Source organism: Cupressus sempervirens, chromosome 7, assembly GCF_028749045.1.
Source record: "Cupressus sempervirens isolate cs-2001-9-10 chromosome 7, ASM2874904v1, whole genome shotgun sequence".
Classification (NCBI taxonomy): Eukaryota; Viridiplantae; Streptophyta; class Pinopsida; order Cupressales; family Cupressaceae; genus Cupressus; species Cupressus sempervirens.
In genome coordinates this window covers 712,928,399-712,939,284 of record NC_143124.1, presented here as the reverse complement: position 1 = coordinate 712,939,284, position 10,886 = coordinate 712,928,399, and the positions used below count along the sequence as shown (strand labels likewise).

Sequence of the window (10,886 nt, the reverse complement as noted above, 5' to 3'; positions counted from 1 at the left end):
ATTTTTTAAAGAAGAAACTGAATAACATAATATAAAGTTAAACGTAGTGTCACTCTCAAATGTCTACAATATATGAAATCCATGAAATCAAAAGTCGAAAACATTTATCAAAATATCAGCTAGAGTGTAGAAGACTAAGGTTCATAGTAGCCTATGCCCTCCTACGAATACGCCTAAAATAAGTCATGGAAGACTCGAATATTGAGAAATATGTGTGTTACAACTTATGCACGCATTGTAGACAACAATAGAGCTCTCAAGTATGTCTATCAATTTGCTTGGTGAAACAAAATCTTCAACAGTAAAAAAATTTTAATAACAATTATAGTTGGCTTACAAATTTTTGCCAAAAAAATGATCAAGGACATAGCCAACAACACATACACATGTAAGTGTGAAAGTTTATAACTTTATGTACAAGACTAGAGAGTTCTAACATTCATGAACACGTAAATCTAAAAAAAATAGAAAAACTCATTCATCATTATAGAATTCTAACACGTATATATGTAAATCTGAAAATATTTATACAGCATTACTAAACTCTACAATGCTGAAAGCAAATTCTTCATAATGAAACCCAGATAGTAACCAATATTGGCAGTGAGCTTTCAATTTGGGTAACTATCCTTCATTTTGAGATGCAAGGCAATTCAGCTGTGTAATTTGCTATACCCTGGTTAACGACATTTGAATATTTATAGTTAAAAATTAAATTTCCTATAATATTCAAGAATTTCAGACATAAATTTGAAAATTTAAGATTCAATCCTTAATAATATCTTGACATACCACAACATCATTTTCAGAATTAATATACAATAAAAAACAAAAACAAAACCTTCCAGAAATCTATCTTTGAAAATTTTTTAAAAAAATTAAAATAATTTTTTTAAGTTAAAATTTTTTGGGGGAGTCCTGGGTTCAAAACTCGACGAATCCACATGGACTCTGCCAGGACTCGGCCAAGTCAGAGTCCAGAAGCCATTTGCCTCAGAAAATGCTGGAACACTGATATATATATATATATATATATTATTATTATTATTTATTTTTATTTTTTGGTTTTTATTTTTTGGTTTTTAATGACATGCATGCATTGACACGTGGATGGTTAAATAGCAAATTTGAAAAAGAAAAATAGACAACAATCATTTTAACTTGAAAATTATTCTATTAATCATAGAAACCTACATAAATTACCGAACAGATTGAAACAAAACAAAACCATTGTAACTTTTGCTTCAATAATTCAGACAATAAAAGACAATTAAATTTAAAAAGTTTTAAACAACTTAGTTCTACAAAATTTGTTACGACTTCTTTATTTTTTTTTCCTGTTGATGTTTATTCGGCTACTTATTAATTACATGTCAATAATTAATTATATGCATTTATTAAATATTAATAATTTGATGTCCAAATGAGCGTCGAATTAAGTAAAGAATTGTTTATGTGCAGGATCACAATTAAAAAACTCAGTGCTGCCACTACTGAATGCTTCTCAACAATAAAAAACACCTTGCTTCCTCTGTAGAATGCCTTTCAAATTAATAATATTAGAAATGATGTATCAGCAAACAGATTCCAAAATACATTTAAGGTCTTCAAAACAATTCCATTGAGCCATATTGGATGGAAACTGAATTAGCTGATAGGGACTACATATTCAGACATCTCTTGTATTTTATTCATTCTGAGAATACACAATATTCTTACATTTCATTCTGAGGGCAGTAAAAGCTGCAGAGCTTTCGAAATATTGCGCTTTGAACGCCAAAGATTATTCCAGACTACAATCTGGTTAAAGCTAATTGCTGGGTCACAACAAGGATATCAATTCTTTCAAAATCATCACTACATAATATATGACGCCTGCATGTGAAGGTTTCCCACTACGAAATTGTGCCAGAAATGCTAAAATTACTTCCGAGGATAATAGTAGTGATTCCATAAACAATTATTTTGGAATAAGTACCATAGAAATACCCTTGGTTTATTTAAAGCACGAAATGCAAAGAGACGCACATATTGAAAATGATTTTTGTTCTAATGGCCACAATTTGGGTCACAATTTGTGCATTGTGCAACATAAAGTGCCCAACAGTAGAACATTTTCTTGACTGTATGATCACTGGTAAGAGCATTATACCTAAAAAAATTCAAAGACGTTCAAAGAAACAACATACAGATGCCTTAAACACTACCATCATATTTCCTGACTTGGAAGGCACCTAAATTACATTTGATGGAGAAATTAGGTACAAATCTAGAAACGGCTAATTCCAACACAGACTACAAATGTCTACCATTTTCAAATTTCAGAGACAATTGGCATCAAAATTTATAAATATATGACCAATCTTCACACGTACAGCAAAAATGGGTAAGAAGCATATCCAAATAACATACCTCTGGCTAGAAAATCCCACAACATAGAGATCAATGTTTAACTCTGTCAAAAAATCTTGACATGACTAACTTTATTGCACCTCAATCAAGTTGCAGGAAACCATAGCCCCAAAAAGAACAGACATATTTGGGGAAGATTTGCCAGGTACTTATCTGCAATTATAATTGAGAAAATTAGCCATAAGCTGTAAATGTATCTAATCGTAGCAAGCACTTCTATAGAAGACAAAAGAATACCAAAGAGAATAAACATGCACATTAGCTGCATCATAAACAAAACAAAAAATTCAAATTCTCATGGAAAAATGTATTATTCTTCTTTGTAAGAAAAATAATCCACTTGCTTGTTACAAACAATATATTGCATTTAAATGGTTAGAGATGGGAAGTTCAAACCCCAGGAAATTTCCCAAGCAATAAATCATTAAACTGAAATAGCAGTGTAATGCATCACATTATCATTAGTTTCCTAACAATTATTACAAGCTAGTGAACTCATACTTCTAACACTAGGCAGAAACGAAATTCTGTTGATAAACGTCATCCAAGCACAAATATACTCAAAACAATAAAAATTGTTTGACTATGAAAATCTGTCTATTCAATCATAGATGTAGTGGTTTGAATCCCCCAACATCAGCAACTATTGCGATTTCTAGGGCAGGCTTAAAATAGTTGTGTAATGAAGGAAACAAGGTTCACTAGCTTGTATGCAATGATCCTTTGTTATTATGGAAAATGACAACACAAATGTATTTTGAAAATGCAAGGTTTCGAGATAGGTAGAGAGAGAAGATGGTTTTCTGCATGCATAGGATGACTAGAGATAGACCAATTTCGGGAACAGAGCCTAGAATCAAAGACTGTAACTGACCTGCAAACTAAATTTTGGGCCGACAGGTATGGGGCAACTCGCTCACCCTAGGACAGGTCATAAGCAACTTGCTCGCCCTTGGCCTGACACTTTTCAATGAAAACAGATGCTGACTATAGCCTTTCTCCTGATCAATTCTGTTACCCTGGAATTAGTCTGGTCCAAATTTCAAAATTTCATCATTTTTTTGGTAAAAAAACATTAAAAAGTAACATTAAAAAATTTATGAATTAAAAATGGTGAATCATTTATGGGAATTTTGGTGATTTTATGTTTCTAAACATCAGGTTTCCAGCCAGCTCCATCCTGTATTTTGAATTTTAAAACCAGAGTTCTGGGTCAAAAGTTGTGCCACTTCGAAGTTGAAATCTTAACTTTTTAAAAGTTAAGATTTGGGTTTTTAACTTTAAAAAAAGATAATGGTTCGGATCTTAACTTTTAAAACAAAGAGGTTAGAAAGTTAAGATCTTAACTAAAAATAAGGTTAAGAAGTTAAGATCTTAACTCAAAAGAGGGTTTAGAGTTAGGATTCCAGCTCTTCTATATTTTTTGGTCAAAATCTCAACTTACAGTCCAAATCTTAACTTTAAAGAAGTTAGTTGGGATGATAACTTCTTTCCAGAATTTGCCCATAATCTTAACCTTGAACGATATCAAGATTAAAACCAAGATCCAAACTCCAACTTCGCAATAACTACCGTCTGGCAACTCATGAGAAAATACAATGGCAAGTACAGGTTCTGCAAGAAGAAAAATTTGTTAGCAATCCAATGGAGAAACTTTCAAAAGTGGATATGAAGTCAAGGTGAAAAGAATGTGGTTTCATGGAACTCCGTGATTATGGTGAACCATAGACTATGGAATCTTATTGCTTGACAGATTGTCATAATAGATGCTGCAGTATATATCTTTGTAAAAACTAAAATGTGGAAAAACAGGAACCCATGGGATGTTTAACAGAATCCTTCAATGATATGTGTTCTATTGAAGGTTAATACTTTTTATGATTATTGTGAGATTATGCACAACATGAATTTGTTGAGGCTTCAAAAATTATCAGATGGATGCAATTGGCAGATATGCAGTTAAATTCTACACCCTTTTCCAGCCTTGATCTTACCTGTATCTGCATGGAAGCTTTGAAATATGCTGCAAAAACTTCTTTCGGAAGTTGCATCTGTAGTATATGTTGATCATACATGAAAGAGGCACATAAACTGTTTGACCAAATCCCTCTGTAGCGTGGTTATTTGCAGTCCTTAGGATCTCCAAATGAACACCTCTCAAAATGCAATGACTGGAGGATGCACCCCATTGAGATGTTATAAAATGTTTTAAAAACATTAAATTTAGCCATCAGAGGTATCACATAATATGTAGGAAATCACCACACAGGGCAGGAATATTGAATATGCCAATGATAAATTCCATGGCAGCAAATTCTAGGGCAGCAGAGAAATTGAAATGGATCTTCACACAGATCTTCAGGAACATGGTTTCTATGATCTTCTGCTTGGCTGTCTGGTTAACGGATCGTATTTTCCACGGTCTCCATACTTTCCTACCATCTCATATTTCAATGCTTACAGACATTAGCCATCAAGGAGAAAGACATGTTGCTACCACTCAATGAAGAATTGGCAGACATGAAAGACAAAGAAGCTGTGTGACAGGGTATTTATGTCCTTTCTATGCATATGAGGAGCGCAACCATGGAAGACTTTTTGTCAAATACACTTGTTGAAGTTCTTGTAGAACTTCATTCAAAATGTGGAATCATAAACCTAAGTCACAAGGTTCGAATTCGAATTCAAGTTCGTCGATCATAAACTTCGGATGGAATTCAGCAAGGGTAAATATTCGGAAAAAAATTGACATTAAATTGAACTTATATATTTTTCTATTTTTAAATATAAGTAATATATCCACAAAATTGTCAAATACATTGCTAAATAATTAAACTTATTATAAATAACAATTATATGTTAAATATATCATAAAATTCGGATGAAGTTTGGAAAGGGTAAAAATTCGCTGAAATTCAAGCTTCTGGGATTAAATCCGGCAAATCTTGTGGCTTAGTCATAAACAATGCTCCTGAATTGTTTGAATGAATGTTTGAGAAAATACAGGTTATTCCAAATGGTCTATGCATGCAAAATGTTTAATATCATATAGTATTATACCTTAACAGAGATGTTATCATAAGGAATGCAATGACTGTGAGTGGATATTAAAAAACTGCCAGACCCACATTCAAGAAAGTGCTCTTCCACGACATGGATCCATGCCAAGCATGTGTGCATTGTGTGGATTCATTAAGAGTGCACAAATTGTTATACAGATAATCTTGCTGAAGAAGCCTATGCTCAAATGTTCAGCTCTTGTAGAAGTTCTAAACTTTAAAACAAATGAAAATGGCATGTGCAAGGGCACCATCCACAACCTCTGCTCCATCCTCCTAGTGTGAGCCATGGTCAAAGCATTGACTTGATCCAAAAATAATTTGACAACGTGCATAGAAGTGATGTGGCTTTATAGAGCACTCACAGAGCCAAAACACAAAGCGGAAGGCACTGAACCTTTTAACTGAATGCCTTGGTTGCAAGGTACACTGAAACCAATCTATTGAAATAGCCTCATAAATTCTCAAGCAAAAGAAATTGGCAGGGGTGCCAAATATTTCATTCTCCCTCCTCAAGGGTTGAAGCAGGAATAGTCAAGCAATGATTGTCATCTTTCAAAGCATACTTAAGGTGGATTTTTACAGAAGTGTGCGAAGACACACACCACAGTGAGCCATTCAAAATACCGCCAGCTATGTGAGAGTATGCCTCTTTCCCATCAAGAACCACTGTGAAAGTGTTGGACAAAGCATCAAGGTGTTTCACAGAATGCTTTGAAGAGATCCCATGTCATGGAATTAAACAATCAAATCGCTCAAATACGTAGCACCCGAGTTGCTTCATGAAATTGTGGACCATGTAACACAATGATTGCACATTGTAATTATAATTCAAAAGTCATGGTGCAATTGCTAATCATGCAGATGCTTGTGGAGTAGGCATTTTGGGACAGGTTATGGACATCCACCAAAGTTTCAAAGTTTGAAGATACATACTGTACAATCTAGCCGCAAACCACAATCTCTCAATGGACATACAGATAAAGTGTTGAACTTTGACAACATGCCTGAAAGTGCTATTTCATAGCAATGCTCACAGTAGGGTGGCCTTTAAACTACTGTTATTCTATTTTGTTATCAATTAAAAAGGGTCCTAGAATGATATTCTCTCATGAATTATGGACCCACAGGTCATGACACGAGCCTTGTGGGGATCCACCGCGAGCCCAGGGCATACCCGCTGAGAACTCATGCGGACCTGCAGCAAGGGAATCCAAAAATTGGGGAAAAAAAAACAATGTATGACTTTTCAAATATGTTTTTTCTGCTAACCCTAAAAGGAACCTAATAAAAAACATTTGACACATTCAATCACTCATTTGCTCTTTCATTTTGGTGTACCCATTTTGCAAGTTTGAAGAGAAAGTTGTAGATATTGTTTCTGAAATCTCAAATCCTTCCAATAATCAGTGTTGAGAGTTCCATGTATGCATTTGATCCTTCCTTCTGCTTCTTTGATAATTTGTTTCAAGTTATTTTATTCTTCTAAATTTTATAAAGTTTTTGTATACGTTTTGAAATATGTTTTTTTGGTTATAAACTGCAAGAATGAATAGTCAGAACTCAATAGGTGGGGAAAGATCCCACAACTTTAAAATTGATAAAAGTTTTCCTTTCTAGAAGGGGTTTATATGGAAATGCAATTTTTCCAAAATCCAATATAGAAGCTCCTATTACCGCGTTAAACATCATTTTATAAGCCCTGGGGTAAAGGGATCAATATGTGTGAAGGCTCAAAGACAAAGAATAAGGGGTTGTCGGCTTCTCAAATAAAAGCCATGTTAAAAGAACAAGAAGATGCTGATAGGTTAGTGTCAAGGGGGAAACAAGAAAAATCAAAGCACAAACCACAAACACCACCCTCTCAAACAACCACTAGACATCATCCCTTCTTACCTATCCCTTCTATGGATGAAGAAAATGTAGAAACACCCCAAAGCACCACTCACAAGAGAGGCCCATTACATAGGGCATTTCAAAGTGAATTGAGAGAAATTGATGATGTAATGGTTGGGTGTTGCCTCTTTGTAAATGGTCTTCCATTCAATCTAGTTAGATCACCTTATTGGAGAGAGATGGCGCAAGCAATAAATGAAGCACCTTGTAGTTACCAAGGTCCTAGATATGAAAAGGTAAGAACCACCTTATTGCATAGTGAGATAAAAATGTAGTTAACCTCCTCAAACCAATAAGAGATTCTTGGATCCAAACGAGGGTGAATGCTGTCTCCCCCAAAGGGACAATGTTTTTGAAGGCAGTTGATTGTGAAAGGGAGGTAAAGGATACAAAATTTATTGCCTGGATTCTCATTGAATCCATTAAGTCCGTAGTAGTTGATAATGTTGTCCAAGGAGTAACGGGCAATGCAAAAGTTTGTAGGGATGCAGGTACTCTGGTAGAAGCGTGACATGATCATATCTTTTGGACACCATGCAACATCCACTCCTTGAATTTGGTGGCGAAAGGGCACACAAATTGAATGGGTGAAAAAAAGTATACGAGACTGAGGAGATCCAAATATTTGTGGCAAACCACCATATGTCATGAGCAATTTTCAGAACTTTCTCCCATTTGGAATTTTTAAAGGTAAATTCTAAGATTTAATTTACACTTTATTTAGTTTCATTTATCATTGTGTCATACTTAACATAATTAAATTTAAAAAAATTGTCTTGTTTGCATATTTGAAATATGCTATTAACTTACAATGAACATGTCATTAGGTTGCTGAAACTCGGTTTGCTTCAAACACAACCGTCCTTAGAGGACTTTGAGGGATAAGGATGCATTGTCCTACATGGTTATTAGCAACCAATGGAGTGTATGGAAGCAACCAAACACAACAAGGGCATTGGATGATCTTGGATGATGATTGATGGGGTTGGGTGGATTTTGCATTAGAATTCACCGAGTCCATCATGTCTATGCTTTGGTTTGTCGACACTAATTTGCCTTGTTTGGGGGACATCTATGATGCCATGCACTCATGCTAAAGGAGGTGAAAACAGTAAGTTCAAATTTTTATACGATACTCTTTGTTTATTGAGATATTGTAAGTTTTTATTTTAATTAACACTACATCAAGATAACTTACATGAACATTATTTGACATCACAAGTCGTTCATAGGAGAGACCATATTCCTAAGGATAACTTGTACAAAAAGGTGTAGTAAATTATTCTTCATTATTGGAACAAGATGACTAGACCTTTTCAACCTCCTGGCATATGCACTATCTCCCAAGGATTACAGCAGTGAAATACTTATTATTCCCAGAGACCACCATATAGAAATCCTAAGGTTGCTAGTGGGTATAAGAAGGCATTCAACAGGCTCTTTAGTGATCCTAAGGCGGCATCAAATGTTAGAAGACAGTTTGCAGAGTTCGTTTCAAAGAAAAATGCAAACCTCGATGCAATCAATGACCAAAGTAGAATGGATGCCATTAGATGGCAGTACCTACATGGGCAAGATTATATGCACCTCCAACCTCTTGCCATTAAAATTTTAGGGAAACTTAGCTTGTACAATTCACACTCATAAATCTCTATTGTATTGCAATTTCTAATTTTTTTTAATTTTGTTGGTTGTCATTAAATTTGTTGTTGGTTGCCTCTCTAGGTTGTGAGCTCTTTTGCTACTAAGTGGAATTGGAGTACATACTCCTTTATCCACTCGATGAAGCATAACCAATTGGGCTCCAAGAAAGCAGAGAACTTGGTATATATGCACAACAACTAGCGCCTCTCGTGACACAAGGATACAAGATACAAGAAGGGGCCAGAGAAGTTGTGGGATGTATTACCCAAATCTGTTGACTTAGATCCGACCATCCAAGATCTAGCTAGAGCTACCTTGCTAGATGTTGAGGATGATGATAATGGTATAACAACATCTGGGGCTAGTGGAACCAGTTTGGGTTCCAACGATAAGGATCCAAATATAGTTGCAATCAGCGATGAAGCCACTAATCCCTCATTTTTTGATGACACATTTGACCCTTGAAGGGCATTGATAATATGATAATTGTGATTGTAAATTTGATTTTGAGTGGGAGGATTGAGTTACCAAAATAAGGTGGGTAGCCTTAGGAATATACCTCTCCTAGCCATTCCAAGGTGTAAAGCTTGAAGGAGCTGACAAGGATTTAGGTATCCCACATAAACCAAATCACCATTACACTGTCCAAATTTCGATTAATTCTCGAGGTCAAGGACAATTCCTAGATCAAGGGCAACCCAAACGTCTACCCAATATAGACCTAGGTTTGGACAAGAGGTCTATTTGGTATGGAGATGTCGAAAATGTGTAAAATAAAGGTAGGATAAGCATAAACATATGTGAGAGGCCACAAATGCTAAAATGGGGCGTAGGTAAGCAAGAAATTGTAAAGGGATACAATTTACGATGCTACAATTAGCACCCACTTTACTGAGTGTGAATCTTAGAAGCATACTCGTGGTAAAGTGAGAGAAAAAGAGTGAATGAAAGATGATCATGGGCAAGATTTAAGGAGATAAGACACCACTAAGTTTGGCGGAGCAAGCCCCCAAGCCAAGAATCTTAACCCATACAACTATGCGTAAGGGCACACATAACCAAACAAAGAAAACTAAAACTAAATCCCTAACAATATTATCAAAATGTTATTGGAATAGTATACATCAAATATGAAGCAAAAATTCTATGATCCAACTAACTAGCAAGGTATGTTGTGCTATTAGATTTTGGAGGAGAGATAAACACACCATGAATTATATAGACCAGCAAATCATGTTATGCTAGGTGATCAATGAAAAGAAGGAAGAGTTGAGGGGCTAGCAAGTTGCATTATGCTAGTTAACTCATCCTAAGAGAGTTGGGAATAAAGAAGTTGATGGTCTAGCAAGCTACTCAAATCATCTTGAAAAATTACATAAAGGAGGGTCAAATCTCTAGACAGTTGCACTATGCTACACAACTGAGCCTAAGGATAACCAAGGAAAGCATTGTATCCAAAGAAATTTGCTAGAAACGTTGTGAAGGAGAATCATTTGTATCTAACAAATTGTGATAATCTAGAAGATTCAACCTAAAATATTTTGAATAATGATAAGAAGAACATTTGTAGCAACAAGGCCATGCATGTGCGTGACTTAAGATATCAAGATAAGATTATGTTGATGCCTTGAGGAAAATAACAGCGATAAACACCTTCAACACTAAGGTGATATCATTTAAGCAACAATGTTCATTCAATACAGCTTAAAGGGAACATAGTTCTTATGAGGCGAGGAAGAGATGGTTGTAAAGAGATATCATACAAGTGTTAAAAGGATCCTTTCAAGGGATTAAAAAAAAGAGGGAGGGATCTTTGCTAAAATACATCCACTTCCAAGAGACCTTAAACAAAAACAATACATAATTGATTTAAAG

General features: G+C 35.0%; 1 protein-coding gene across 1 annotated transcript in view; it reads right to left on the bottom strand.

The window, feature by feature from the left end:
• Window positions 1-1,526: 1,526 nt before the first annotated feature.
• The window catches only part of LOC149549215 (BRISC complex subunit Abro1-like protein), a 43,787-nt gene continuing 34,427 nt past the window's right edge, over window positions 1,527-10,886 (bottom strand). The window contains exon 3 of the mRNA XM_089792634.1: window positions 1,527-2,565. The gene's annotated coding sequence lies outside the window, so the exon portion shown is untranslated. The remainder of the gene's footprint in view (window positions 2,566-10,886) is intronic.